Source organism: Arachis stenosperma, chromosome 4 (genome assembly GCF_014773155.1).
Source record: "Arachis stenosperma cultivar V10309 chromosome 4, arast.V10309.gnm1.PFL2, whole genome shotgun sequence".
Taxonomy (NCBI): Eukaryota; Viridiplantae; Streptophyta; class Magnoliopsida; order Fabales; family Fabaceae; genus Arachis; species Arachis stenosperma.
Window position 1 is genome coordinate 114,166,179 of NC_080380.1, and position 16,129 is coordinate 114,182,307.

Below are 16,129 nucleotides of genomic sequence, written 5' to 3' on the forward strand. Positions count from 1 at the left end.
CCAGAAACACAAAACCGAAATCAACCAACAGTTCATCTCATTCCAACCACGGCCTTAAGCCCAAACAATCCAACCATCAACCAATCTCCACAGTCCAACAGAGTTCCAAATGCAAACACAAGTAGGAAGATGCAAACACAAACAGACAGTTATTGCAAGTAGAACAATTAGCAGTTAATCACATAGGCAAACCAAGTACAATATGCACACCCAAACAATGTCACATAGATGCATATGATGCATGCCTGTCCCTAGTGGCTGATGATATCATCTGTCGGTTATAGAGCCAACCCGACAAGTCCTGGTAGCTAACCATTGGACTGTCCCTCTATCGCGCATCCCCAACTCGAGTTATACTCATCATAAACTTGATCATAAACATGATCCATATCCATCACCCTCACTGGTGAATATTTACGGGGGCGAGCTCATCCAGGCTTTCACAGTGCCCGGCCACACTTACGACATAGGGTCAACAGAGTATCAAGTCTCAACCTGGAGCACGTGGGGGCTAGCCACTGCTACTACCCAGGGAAACTCGTATCTCAGATAGTGGAAGTGCAAATCACAATTATCAATAATTTAGCATATACATGCATTCATTCTCATCTGTGGATCAACATCCATCTCAGCCATCCGGCTCACAGTTCAGTCCAGAACCAGCCAATATTCATAGCATACACAGCCATTCCGGCTCACGGTTCAATCCAGAACCAGCCAATATTCATAGTATACACAGCCATTCCGGCTCACGGTTCAATCCAGAACCAGCCAATATCATAGCATACACAGCCATTCCGGCTCACAACAAAACAGCACTTCCACATTCAACATCATCAATTCGAAAAATTGGCATTTAAGCCATAGATCACTTTTTCTCAAATCGTTTCACTTTGAAATCAAGTTTCGACTCTTTTTAGCCTTGGCTTTTAGAAATCTCATTTCTCAAATCATCTCAGGCGCATAAGCCAAATTTACTCAAAGTGAGTTCCCTTTTTAAAACAGAGCCACTCTCGGCATTCTCTTTCCAAAACTTCCAAAATCATGGCAAGTTAAGGATTTATTTCAAAGTATTCAAAATCATCCATCCAACGATAGGATTTTATAACAAAAGTTTCTCGGCAGAGTCCCAAGTCTTTAGGGGAGAATAACATAACTCATTTCGCCAAGTTCATTCAAATTCATTAAAAACCTTGGCTTCCTGATTTGAGTAATAAAATAGAATCTAAGCCAAACCGAGTCACGTGATCATTCACTTCTTTCAAAGGCTTTCCCCCTTTACTTAAACAAAAACCAACTTCAACCCCATGAGGGATTCTAAAGCGTTTCAACTGCTCAGAAACTATTTTAGTCTTGCAAAAATTCAAAACTCGAGGAGTACTTAAAACCTTTCTGAAAACACTTTAAAATGAGACTTGTCAATAGACACTCGGGTCCCTTCAAAACCATTGAAACTTCTTTAATTGAAAACCCCAAGTCAAATTCGAAGGCATAAACCTTTTTCACATTCCAACGGCCTTAAAGCATAAGTTTCATTTAAATAACTTGTTCACAAAGGAAATGTAATACATTTCTTGAGAAACAAGACTAAATCACAGTTTCCTTTTTAATAACTCATTTCAAAAGCATGAATCATCACTTTCTTGATAATTCAAATAGAATAGTAGAAGTCTTTAACTCATCATTATTTCAGACAATATTTCAATAAAGACTCAGATTTTATAAAAATTTCGGCAACATCTCCCCTAAAACTTGGACTTCTGCCACCCGGTTCGGGTCCCAACTAAATCGTTTCTCATTCCTTTTCAACAGCTCAAAACCAGAAATCAATTCAAAGCAAGCTAAATCCAACAGTTGCCTCAATGGCATATCTCAAGAAAACCATTTCAAATCAACTCAATATCAACCGATTTAACTCATTTCCAAAGCTTTAAAGAAACGGTTCAGTAACAAATCATTTGTCCAAGATCAAGTCAATTAAAGTAAACCAGGCTGAATTCAAAAGTACACTCGACTATTCACATCATCAAATAATTGGCTCAAATCAAATCAATCCTCAACGGATTAAACTAAGATTTCAAATCTTTTAAAGAATCACTTCAAAACATTACTTTTCACAAAGCCGCACAACAATTCAACCAAACCAACATCCATAATCACTCGAGTCAATCAAATGACACATAAGGCAGATGCAATCACCAAATACACAATATCTCACAACAGTATCCATATGTAATAATTCCAATATATAAGAATATAGTTTTTGGAAAGCGCCCCTACCTTAAACCGCAAACCATAACCCCAAACGCGTTAACTGACTCCTTTTCGCTCAGCCCAAAATCACCGGTCAACCAAAATCCTGGCTCTGCTTGCTCTCTCAAAAGCATAAACAGCTACAAACAGCACGAGGAAACCGGATTCTAACTCCTAAAACCATTAACAGTACAATTACTTTATTACACGGAAAAGAACACTAATGCAGGGCTTTCGAAACAGAAACACTCACTGTATTAACGAAATAAAGCAGCCGCAACATCAAATCGGCCCGGTAGCAGCTCCATCAATAACTTTTGGGCGACAACGGCGGTCTGAATATCTAATAACAGCAGCTGTATAACAACGCGTTATCAACACTCTTCTCGGAATTCCAAAGGAACAGTAACCAAACTTAAAACTCTTACCGCCGGCGGGACTCGGTGGCAGCAGAGACGTTCCTGGCAGCAGAGGCAGCCTCAGCTTCAACTACTCATAACAGCAAAAACAAGCCTAACCGTGACATGCCATAATTCAAACTCAGCCCGCAACTAAGGAGAAGTTACTGAGCCAAGCGGCGGCCCTGGTAGTGATTCCGGCGGCGGCAACTTGCAGCAACTCCTAGCACAACAGCCGCGTCACAACCCTCATGGTAAAGATGAACTTTAATGGATAAGGAAACTGAAGATGGGTTAAAGCTTACCGAACAACACCGGCTTCGGTGGCGGTTTCCGGCGGCAGCAGCGTTAGCTTCGCGCAACACGGCGGTTCCAACGGAGGCGGCGCCGGTGACATAAGCACGGCCGGGCGCGGTGGCTGGACTCCCAGCTCAGCCTCAGATCTCTCACGTCTGCTCTGCTCCCGAGCTCTCCCTCTCTGCTCTACCATAAATGATGGCGACTGTCTCGATGGCATGGGTGATGGCGGCAAGGTGAGGACGACGGCGTTAGCACACGGCGGCGCAACGGGTTGTGCCCCTCGCGTCACTGGCCCACGCTCTCCTCCCTCACTGTCGCGCAGTTTCTCTCCTCTGGGCTCCCTCGACAGCGACGACTCCTCGGCGACGGCGCGGCTCAGCAACCGCGTGGTGGCGGCGCGAATCAGATCCTCCTTCCTCTCTTCATCCGCAACTCAACCTCTCTCTCTCTCTGTTTTGTTTTCATTCCTTTCTTTCATGGAAAGGGAAAAAGGAAAATCGCGTGCTGATTCTGCTTTGGGGGGAAAAGGGGATGAAAGGGATAAGGGCCTGCTGCGGCTGTGTGTGTGGGTGGAACCGGGTCGGGTACGGGTCACTGGGTTAGGGTTTCCTCATTTTGAAAATTAGGGTTAGGGACATTTTAGTAATTTCAAATAAAGTTGGGAATAATATGGTAATTGAAACCCCAATTTAAATCCAACACTATTTGTACATAGAAAATACTATTTGCTCATCAATTTCACAAATTATTTTCAATAAAATGCCCAAATCTAAAAATTAGAAATGGTATACTTAATTTCTTCATTTTCCAAAATAGCAGTAATAATATTTAAAATATTATTTATCTAATCATATAAAATCCTTATTATTTCATAACTATCAACTTTATACTTTAAATATAGAAAATAATCCAATAATTATAAAATTGGATAATAATCATAAGTTATCTCAAATCCAATAAATCAAAACTTGCCTTAATTATCTATAATAAAATAATCTCTGAAATTAAGGCTATAAATAACTGTAGGATTTGAGACTTGCTCATAATAAGACTTTTCAAAGATTCTGGGTCTTACATTCTACCCACCTTATAAAAATTTTCGCCCTCGAAAATTGATACAAAATGAAAGAAATTCCATAACAGTTCACCCTTGAACACATTTAAGGAAGAAGCAAAAATATCTCAAAATATAATCATATATACGATTTTCAAACACTTTGATTGTCATAAGCTTAAGGATGTAAAGGTAGGAGTGTGATTGCAAAGCAAACGTTACAAGGTAGGCTCAATGCAAAAGTTAACATGGGTCAATCATGTGATAGAAGGGCAAAGCATTAAAGGCTATAAAACAGGATAGAGTTAAAACGACATGCTTAACCTCCGCACACTAATCTCATATCAACCTCAAAGTTTCAACTTTTCAACTCCATCAAGCACTTTACAAACCCCAAATTCGATCACAAGCCTGACAACCACAAACCCGTTCGCAAGGAACAAAACGCCCACAACTCATACGTTGCACACCTACCGCTTCAACTTCCGTATACACATCACGTCTTAAAGAACTAACGTATCGCGTTACTACGTCTACAAATCGCACGTGATATCAAAACAATTCTCGAGTCTACTCAAAAGGATACCAGATTCAGAACGGAGAGACAATTGTCAAGGGTAATACTCATAGATTTAAGGGAATGTATCCAATTTCCAGACAAACAAAGACGCGCAAGCAATGAAGTTTGCTAGACACAATTCAATTGACAACTTCAAAGATAACCCTTAGATCAAAGAAGTTCAATAGGATCAATAAGAAGAAAACCAGCGCATCAGATTGAACAAATTCAAGCCGAGAAGAGAAGATTTCAAACCCAAGACAAGGCTCACAGAACTCAAGAGCATGATTAAAAATACTTCCGAACACATTGTTCATAAAAGAATCGAAAACTTGCGGAAAAATCACTTCGCAGTTTAGAAGAAAGTCAAGTAATAAACATTCTTCAAGAGAGTAGCAAAAGCATAAACGTGGCTTTTCTTCAATGCAATTTCATGTTGAAGCAGATTACGTAAAGCTTTAAAAACAAAATGCACACAAGTTTGGCTAAGAGCTAAAATATTTTCTCAAATATATTTTGAAAGATAGTTAGGTGCACAACTCGACCAAAAGTAATTCATAAAACTCAAAAGAAATCAAATGCTTGTTCAAAAATTTCCAAAGTTCATATTTAAACAAGCGTGTATAACATTCATAGCAAGACTGAAAGAGGAAGTTAAACTCTTTTTAGAAAAGAAACTCCGAGACACCAATTTGCTTACAATTTGATAAAGGAGATAAGTGGTGCATTACAAACGAACCGGTTTTCAATAAGCAAGGAAACTTTTCAGAACTTCATTTAAAATAGCGCATGCCAACTTTAAATTAATTTCGTCAAAATTGAACAATGGTTTCAATCTTAATCAAGCAACAGAAAATAAATTCCGTTTAGAATTTACTCAAAGTGAATTCAAAACTTCCTTAAAAGTTTAAAACAAGACTCCAAAAGTATACTTGAAATCACCATTTCCAAAAGGATATTCAAGAATATTAGGATGTACTTAAGAAGGAGTCAAGCCATACAAGAAAGAATCTTAAACCAAAGTAGTTCAAATAAGATTCACTAGGCATGAGTCATCAAATAAGCTTTCCATTGATCCAAAAGAATACTAAGCCTTAGGAAAAGACCAATCAATCATTAGAAATTTTCCAAAGATAAATCTTTGATTAAAAACTCTTGTAAAGACAATGAGAGGATAGACGATGCACGAAATTGAAACAAATCAAGCTGACTCACATAAGAGTGAGATTCACAAGAGAGTACAAACCAAGATCAATGGTAATGTTCACAAGATGTAAAAGATTAGTTAAAAACAGAATCACGTATGACATTCATAGAGGTGAAAAGCTTAAGAAGGAATCAGTCCTTTCATAAGAAGAAAGCTATGAGTCCAACATTTTCAAAAGAACAACAATGACATAAACCATGTAGTATGCTAAACCAGACTCAAATCAAAATGAATTAAGTGAAGTTTATCAAACGAAACTCAACCGGAATAAAAGCAAAAAAATCCTTTCTTTCCAGAATTTCGAAAAATGTCCAAATACACAATCAATTAAAGATGTCCATTGGAACTATAGTAAAATTACTAGAAAGTCAAATTTACTTTTAAAGTAAGTGCAATTGTGTAAACCAGTAAAAGTACAGGCAAGATATTAGTAAGAAATAGTTGTTAAACTGTATAAATAATTTCAAAGTCTCATATATAGAAAAGTATATATCTAATCAACAGCAATTTATAAAATCTCAAAATTGGCTGTGATCACTGTCAAGTAAGAGAAAAACTGAATCAACAATTTCTCAAAGAATGGACTCAAAACCCGGAGTTAAAAGTCACAGCACATTAAGACAGGTTCAAGGCTATATCAAAGAATACTTGAATCAAGAAGAACTCAAACAGAGGAAGATAGATGCAACAAGGATCTTAAACCAGCATATGCACTTAAGGTCAAACAAGAATGCATATGGATAGAGGAATAGAGTTGAAAAATCAAACTACTTTTTAAAAGGATTAGCAAACAAGAACTTCAAGTTAGAACAGGAAAGAACAGGTTAACTCAAACAGAATTCAAGATACACAACTAAATAGCCTCGAGAAATAGTTTCTAGCGTTCCCAAAACCCGTGATTCGCTTTACTCAAAACTCGTATACTATCTATGATAACCCATTAGTGCTCTCATATACATAATTCACTAGTATTAAGCCGGCCAAACTTAATACCAAGAATTTTGCAATGCAAGACTAACAGCGTTAATCAATAGACCGTCATGTGCATAAAGCTCTAATTCTCATCATTCGACAAGACCTAATACATGACAAACGCTCAGAGTATGCAATTGAAGCATAATCAGTCCATTCCTTAGGCTCTACAGGAAGAACCGCTCTGATACCATAATGTAACACCCTAACTACCAAAGCTCACGCTTCCGGCTGCGCAACTCTGATAGCTCGGACATTACGACGACACTTATACTAATTAATACTAAAATATGAGCCTGTTTAAAACTTTAAAAACGCAATACCACTCCCAAAATACTTTCGTTCGACAAAGTACATCCATAGATACCATACAACTTACAAAAACTCTTAAAAGATACATCCATATATATACATACATATATATAAGTAATATTACAAACATTAACCAATACAATTCCTATCCCTCTTATAGAATATATCAAGATAAAGGCGAAGGTACAATAATTAATAATCTAAAGCAATACAGAACATCACAACAATAACTAAATAAATTCTTCGTAACTTCTGCGCCCATATCCTGAAAGGGGAAAATGTAAGGAGTGAGAACATCATCCTCGAAAGGGTTCTCAGTAGAGGGTTTTTAGGAATGACTGTAATAGGATACATGAAGATAACCGCACCAGTGATTCATAATCGTCTTATGCCTCTTTTCAAAAACAACGGTTTATGGTGTGCGAAATTGTGATCATTACTTTTCACAACTCAATTAATCCCTAGTAATGGCCCCAAGAACTTGGTGCTCACTACCATGGCATAAACACAACTTTGCACAACTAACCAGCAAGTGCACTGGGTCGTCCAAGTAATAAACCTTATGCGAGTAAGGGTCGATCCCACGGAGATTGTTGGTATGAAGCAAGCTATGGTCACCTTGTAAATCTTAGTCAGGCAGACTCAAATGGGTATAGATGATATATGAATAAAACATAAAGATAAAGATAGAGATACTTATGTATATCATTGGTGAGAGCTTCAGATAAGCGTATGAAGATGCCTTCCCTTCCGTCTCTCTGCTTTCCTACTGTCTTCATCCAATCCTTCTTACTCCTTTCCTTGGCAAGCTTATGCAAGGATTTCACCGTTGTCTGTGGCTACCTCCCATCCTCTCAGTGGAAATGTTCAACGCACCCTGTCACGGCACGACTATCTATCTGTCGGTTCTCGGTCAGGCCGGAATAGAATCCATTGATTCTTTTGCGTCTGTCACTAACGCCCCGCCTGCTAGGAGTTTGAAGCACGTCACAGTCATTCAATCATTGAATCCTACTCAGGATACCACAGACAAGGTTAGACCTTCCGGATTCTCTTGAATGCCGCCATCAGTTCTTGCCTATACCACGAAGACTCTGATCTCACGGAATGGCTGGCTCGTTTGTCAGGCGAGCACTCGGTTGTCAGGCGATCAACCATGCATCGTGTATCAGGAATCCAAGAGATAAACACTAGAGCCTTGTTTGCTTGTAGAACAGAAGTGGTTGTCAGTCACTTTGTTCATAAGTGAGAATGATGATGAGTGTCACGGATCATCACATTCATCAAGTTGAAGAACAAGTGATATCTTGGACAAAGAACAAGCGGAATTGAATAGAAGAACAATAGTAATTGCATTAATACTCGAGGTACAGCAGAGCTCCACACCTTAATCTATGGTGTGTAGAAACTCCACCGTTGAAAATACATAAGAACAAAAGTAATCATTGGTTTCGGCCCCAGAGAGGGAGCCAGAAGAACCCCGATCTGATCTAAGAACTAGATGTCCAAAGATGAAAATACAATAGTAAAAGGTCCTATTTATAGGGAACTAGTAGCTTAAGAATTACAAAGATGAGTAAATGACATAAAAATCCACTTCCGGGCCCACTTGGTGTGTGCTTGGGCTGAGCATTGAAGCATTTTCGTGTAGAGACTCTTCTTGGAGTTAAACGCTAGCTTTTATGCCAGTTTGGGCGTTTAACTCCCATTTTGGTGCCAGTTCCGGCGTTTAACGCTGGGAAATCTGAAGGTGACTTTGAACGCCAGTTTGGGCCATCAAAGCTTGGGAAAAGTATGGACTATCATATATTGCTGGAAAGCCCAGGATGTCTACTTTCCAACGCCGTTGAGAGCGCGCCAATTGGGCTTCTGTAGCTCCAGAAAATCCACTTCGAGTGCAGGGAGGTCAGAATCCAACAGCATCTGCAGTCCTTTTCAGTCTCTAAATCAGATTTTTGCTCAGGTCCCTCAATTTCAGCCAGAAAATACCTGAAATCACAGAAAAAAACACAAACTCATAGTAAAGTCCAGAAAAGTGAATTTTAATTAAAAACTAATAAAAATATACTAAAAACTAACTAAATCCTACTGAAAACATACTAAAAACAATGCCAAAAAGCGTACAAATTATCCGCTCATCACAACACCAAACTTAAATTGTTGCTTGTCCCCAAGCAACTGAAGATCAAATAAGATAAAAAGAAGAGAATATGCAATGAACTCCAAAAACATCTATGAAGATCAGTATTAATTAGATGAGCGGGGCTTTTAGCTTTTTGCCTCTGAACAGTTTTGGCATCTCACTCTATCCTTTGAAATTCAGAATGATTGGCTTCTTTAGGAACTCAGAATCCAGATAGTGTTATTGATTCTCTTAGTTAAGTATGATGATTCTTGAACACAGCTACTTTATGAGTCTTGGCCGTGGCCCAAAGCACTCTGTCTTCCAGTATTACCACCGGATACATACATGCCACAGACACATAATTGGGTGAACCTTTTCAGATTGTGACTCAGCTTTGCTAAAGTCCCCAATTAGAGGTGTCCAGGGTTCTTAAGCACACTCTTTTTGCCTTGGATCACAACTTTATTTCTTTCTTTTTCTTTCTTTTTCTCTTTCTTTTTTTCGTTTTTTTTTTTTTTTTTGCTTGCTCCCCCTTTTTTTTATATTCACTGCTTTTTCTTGCTTCAAGAATCATTTTTATGATTTTTCAGATCCTCAGTAACATGTCTCCTTTTTCATCATTCTTTCAAGAGCCAACATTCATGAACCACAAATTCAAAAGACATATGCACTGTTTAAGCATACATTCAGAAAACAAAAGTGTTGCCACCACATCAAAATAATTAAACTGTTATAAAATTCAAAATTCATGCAATTCTTCCCTTTTTCAATTAAGAACATTGTTTATTTAAGAAAGGTGATGGATTCATAGGACATTCATAACTTTAAGGCATAGACACTAAGACACTAATGATCATAAGACACAAACATAGATAAACATAAGCACTAAAATTCGAAAAACAAGAAAATAAAGAACAAGGAGATTAAAGAACGGGTCCACCTTAGTGATGGCGGCTTGTTCTTCCTCTTGAAGATCTTATGGAGTGCTTGAGCTCCTCAATGTCTCTTCCTTGTCTTTGTTGCTCCTCTCTCATGATTCTTTGATCTTCTCTAATTTCATGGAGGAGAATGGAGTGTTCTTGGTGCTCCACCCTTAGTTGTCCCATGTTGGAACTCAACTCTCCTAGGGAGGTGTTAATTTGCACCCAATAGTCTTGTGGAGGAAAGTGCATCCCTTGAGGCATCTCAGGGATCTCATGATGAGAGGGGTCTCTTGTTTGCTCCATCCTCTTCTTAGTGATGGGCTTGTCCTCATCAATGGGGATGTCTCCCTCTATGTCAATTCCAACTGAATAACAGAGGTGACAAATGAGGTGAGGAAAGGCTAACCTTGCTAAGGTAGAGGACTTGTCCGCCACCTTATAAAGTTCTTGGGCTATAACCTCATGAACTTCTACTTCATCTCCAATCATGATGCTATGGATCATGATGGCCCGGTCTAGAGTAACTTCGGACCGGTTGCTAGTGGGAATGATTGAGCGTTGGATAAACTCCAACCATCCTCTAGCCATAGGCTTGAGGTCATGCCTTCTTAGTTGAACCGGCTTCCCTCTTGAATCTCTCTTCCATTGTGCGCCCTCTTCACATATGACTGTGAGGACTTGGTCCAACCTTTGATCAAAGTTGACCCTTCTAGTGTAAGGATGTTCATCTCCTTGCATCATAGGCAAGTTGAATGCCAACCTCACATTTTCCGGACTAAAATCCAAGTATTTCCCCCGAACCATAGTAAGCCAATTCTTTGGATCCGGGTTCACACTTTGATCATGGTTCTTGGTGATCCATGCATTGGCATAGAACTCTTGAACCATTAAGATTCCGACTTGTTGAATGGGGTTGGTGAGAACTTCCCAACCTCTTCTTCGGATCTCATGTCGGATCTCCGGATATTCACTCTTTTTGAGTGAAAAAGGGACCTCGGGGATCACCTTCTTCAAGGCCACAACTTCATAGAAGTGGTCTTGATGCACCCTTGAGATAAATCTCTCCATCTCCCATGACTTGGAGGTGGAAGCTTTTGCCTTCCCTTTCCTCTTTCTAGAGGTTTCTCCGGCCTTGGATGCCATAAATGGTTATGGAAAAACAAAAAGCAATGCTTTTACCACACCAAATTTAAAAGGTTTGCTCGTCCTCGAGCAAAAGAAGAAAGAAGAGAGTAGAAGAAGAAGAAAAGAGGAAGAAGGGAATGGCTTTTGTGTTCGGCCAAAGAGGGGGAGAAGTGGTGTTTAGGTTGTGTGAAAATGAATGGGTGAAGAAGGGTTTATATAGGAGAGGGGGGCTCATGGTTCGGTCATGTATGGGTGAGATTGGGAGGAAAAGTGGTTTGAATTTGAATGGTGAGGTAGGTGGGGTTTTATGAAGGATGGATGTGAGTGGTGAAGAGAAAGATGGGATTTGATAGGTGAAGGGTTTTTTGGGGAAGAGGTATTGAGGTGATTGGTGAATGGGTGAAGAAAAGAGAGAGTGGTGGGGTTGGTGGGGATCCTGTGGGGTCCACAGATCCTGAGGTGTCAAGGAAAAGTCATCCCTGTACCAAATGGCATTCAAAATCACGTTTTGAGCCAATCCTGGCGTTAAACGCCGGGCTGGTGCCCCTTTCTGGCGTTTAACGCCAGGTTCTTGCCCTTTCCTGGCGTTTAACGCCAGTCTGGTGCCCCTTTCTGGCGTTAAACGCCCAGAATGGTGACAGACTGGGCGTTAAACGCCCAACTGCTAGCCTCACTGGCGTTTGAACGCCAGCAAGTTTTCCTCCAGGGTGTGCTGTTTTTCTTCCTGTTTTTCATTCTGTTTTTGCTTTTTCAATTGATTTTGTGACTTCTTATGATCATCAACCTACAAAAAACATAAAATAACAAAGGAAAATAGATAAAATATAATCATTGGGTTGCCTCCCAACAAGCGCTTCTTTAATGTCAGTAGCTTGACAGAGGGCTCTCATGGAGCCTCACAGATACTCAGAGCAATGTTGGAACCTCCCAACACCAAACTTAGAGTTTGAATGTGGGGGTTCAACACCAAACTTAGAGTTTGGTTGTGGCCTCCCAACACCAAACTTAGAGTTTGACTGTGGGGGCTCTGCTTAACTCTGATTTGAGAGAAGCTCTTCATGCTTCCTCTCCATGGTGACAGAGGGATATCCTTGAGCCTTAAACACAAAGGATTCTTCATTCACTTGAATGATCAGTTCACCTCCATCAACATCAATCACAGCCTTTGCTGTGGCTAGGAAGGGTCTGCCAAGGATGATAGATTCATCCATGCACTTCCCAGTCTCTAGTACTATGAAATCAGTAGGGATGTAATGGTCTTCAACTTTTACCAAAACATCCTCTACAAGTCCATGAGCTTGTTTTCTTGAGTTGTCTGCCATCTCTAATGAGATTTTTGCAGCTTGCACCTCAAAGATCCCTAGCTTCTCCATTACAGAGAGAGGCATGAGGTTTACACTTGACCCTAAGTCACACAGGGCTTTCTTGAAGGTCATGGTGCCTATGGTACAAGGTATGGAAAACTTCCCAGGATCTTGTCTCTTTTGAGGTAATTTCTGCCTAGACAAGTCATCCAGTTCTTTGGTGAGCAAAGAAGGTTCATTCTCCCAAGTCTCATTTCCAAATAACTTGTCATTTAGCCTCATGATTGCTCCAAGGTATTTAGCAACTTGCTCTTCAGTGACATACTCATCCTCTTCAGAGGAGGAATACTCATCAGAGCTCATGAAAGGCAGAAGTAAGTCCAATGGAATCTCTATGGTCTCATTTTGAGCCTCAGATTCCCATGGTTCCTCATTAGGGAACTCAGTGGAGGTCAGTGCACGCCCATTGAGGTCTTCCTCAGTGGCGTTCACTTCCTCTCCTTCCTCTCCAAATTCGGCCATGTTGATGGCCTTGCACTCTCCTTTTGGATTTTCTTCTGTGTTGCTTGGAAGAGTACTTGGAGGGAGTTCAGTAACTTTCTTGCTCAGCTGTCCCACTTGTGCCTCCAAATTCCTAATGGAGGACCTTGTTTCAGTCATGAAACTTTGGGTGGTTTTGATTAGATCAGAGACCATGGTTGCTAAGTCAGAGGTATTCTCCTTAGGATTCTCTGTCTGTTGCTGAGAAGATGATGGAAAAGGCTTGCCATTGCTAAACCTGTTTCTTCCACCATTATTGTTATTGAAACCTTGTTGAGGTCTCTCTTGATTCTTCTATGAGAAATTTGGGTGATTTCTCCATGAAGAATTATAGGTGTTTCCATAGGGTTCTCCTAGGTAATTCACCTCTTCCATTGAAGGGTTCTCAGGATCATAAGCTTCTTCTTCAGATGAAGCATCCTTAGTACTGCTTGGTGCATTTTGCATTCCATACAGACTTTGAGAAATTAAATTAACTTGTTGAGTCAATATCCTGTTCTGTGCCAATATGGCATTCAGAGTATCAATCTCAAGAACTCCTTTCTTCTAATTAGTCCCATTGTTCACAGGATTCCTTTCAGAAGTGTACATGAATTGGTTATTTGCAACCATTTCAATTAGCTCTTGAGCCTCTGTAGGCGTCTTCTTCAGATGAAGAGATCCTCCAGCAGAGCTATCCAAAGACATCTTGGATAGTTCAGAGAGACCATCATAGAAAATACCTATGATGCTCCATTCAGAAAGCATGTCAGAAGGACATTTTCTGATCAATTGTTTGTATCTTTCCCAAGCTTCATAGAGGGATTCTCCATCCTTCTGTCTGAAGGTTTGGACCTCCACTCTAAGCTTACTCAATTTTTGAGGTGAAAATAACTTTGCCAAGAAGGCATTGACTAGCTTTTCCCATGAGTCCAAGCTTTCTTTAGGTTGTGAGTCCAACCATGTCCTAGCTCTGTCTCTTACAGCAAAAGGGAATAGCATAAGTCTGTAGACCTCAGGGTCAACCCCATTAGTCTTGACAGTGTCACAGATTTGCAAGAATTCAGCTAAGAACTGATGAGGATCTTCCAATGGAAGTCCATGGAACTTGCAATTCTGTTGCATTAGAGAAACTAATTGAGGCTTAAGCTCAAAGTTGTTTGCTCCAATGGCAGGGATAGAGATGCTTCTCCCATAGAAGTCGGGAGTAGGTGCAGTAAAGTCACCCAGCACCTTCCTTGCATTGTTTGCATTGTTGTTGTTTTTGGCTGCCATGGGTTCTTCTTCTTTGAAGATTTCTGTTAGGTCCTCTACAGAGAGTTGTGCCTTAGCTTCTCTTAGCTTTCGCTTCAAGGTCATTTCAGGTTCAGGGTCAGCTTCAACAAGAATGCCTTTGTCTTTGCTCCTGCTCATATGAAAGAGAAGAGAACAAGAAAATGTGGAATCCTCTATGTCACAGTATAGAGATTCCTTGAGGTGTCAGAGGAAGAAGAAAAATAGAAAGAAGAAGGAGAAGAATTCGAACTTAATTAGATGGAGTTCGAATTGTGCATTGAGAAGGGGTGATACTCCCTAAATAGAAGGATGTGAGAAGAGGGGAAGAGATTTTTCGAAAATTAAAAAGATTTTAAAAACATTTTGAAAAATTGATTAATAATTTTCGAAAACTAGAAGTGGGAAAGAAATCAAGTGATTTTTGAAAAAGAATTTGAAATTAGAAATTAAAAAGATTTGATTGAAAACTATTTTGAAAAAGATGTGATTAAAAAGATATGATTGAAAAGTTATGGTTTTAAAAAGATGTGATTGAGAAGATATGATTTGAAAAACAATTTTAAAAAGATTTGATTTTAAAAAAAAATTAATGACTTGCCTAACAAGAAAAGATATGATTCAAACATTAAACCTTTCTCAACATAAAAGGCAACATACTTGAATTGTTCAATCAAATCATTAATTGTTAGTAAGTATCTTTGAAAAAGGAAAGAAATTGATTTTGAAAACATTTGATTGAAAAGATTTGATTTGAAAAAGATTTGATTTTGAAAAACTTTGAAAACTTGAAAAAAATTTGATTTGAAAATAGAATCTTTCCCTCTTGTGCCATCCTGGCGTTAAACGCCCAGAATGGTATCCATTCTGGCGTTTAACGCCCAAAATGCTACCTTTTTGGGCGTTAAACGCCCAACCAGGTACCCTGGCTGGCGTTTAAACGCCAGTCTGTCCTTCTTCACTGGGCGTTTTGAACGCCCAGCTTTTTCTATGTAATTCCTCTGTAGTATGTTCTGAATCTTCAATTCTCTGTATTATTGACTTGAAAAGACACAATTTAAAAATATTTTTGGATTTTTAATAATAAGGAATAATCAAAATGCAACTAAAATCAAATAACAATGCATGCAAGACACCAAACTTAGCAGTTTGTATACTACTAACACTAACAAAATGTGAATGCATATGAGACACATAAACACTCAAGTCAAGAGAATTAAAAATCATAGTAATAAAATCATCAAGAACAACTTGAAGATTAATGAAGACACGTGCATGAATGCAAAAAGAGCAGAAACATGCAATTGACACCAAACTTAAAATGAGACACTAGACTCAAACAAGAAACATAAAATTATTTTTGGTTTTTATGATTTTGTAATTTTTAATTTTTTTTTTGGATTTTCGAAAATTATATGGAAATAGAAAATAAAGGTTTCAGAATTCTCAATTTGGATTCCAGGAATCATTGCAATGCTAGTCTAAGACTCCGGTCCAGGAATTAGACATGGCTTCACAGCCAGCCAAGCTTTCAAAGAAAGCTTCGGTCCAAAACACTAGACATGGCCAATGGCCAGCCAAGCCTTAGCAGATCATTGCTCCAATAGCAAGATTGATGGAAATCAACAAGCTATTGTGATGATCAGTTGAAACCTCGGTCCAATAAGATTAGACATGGCTTCTCAGCCAGCCAGATTTCAACAGATCATCATGAAACTCTAGAATTCATTTTTAAGAATTCTAAAAAAAATACCTAATCTAAGCAACAAGATGAACCGTCAGTTGTCCATACTCGAAACAATCCCC

At 39.2% G+C, this 16,129-nt stretch overlaps 1 non-coding gene across 1 annotated transcript; it reads left to right on the forward strand.

Annotated features, from left to right (window-relative positions):
- Positions 1 to 13,813: 13,813 nt before the first annotated feature.
- LOC130978514 (small nucleolar RNA R71) lies at positions 13,814 to 13,921 on the forward strand. Its single transcript, XR_009086141.1, has one exon. It is a non-coding gene; the product is annotated as a small nucleolar RNA R71 (small nucleolar RNA).
- The last annotated feature ends 2,208 nt before the right edge of the window (positions 13,922 to 16,129 follow it).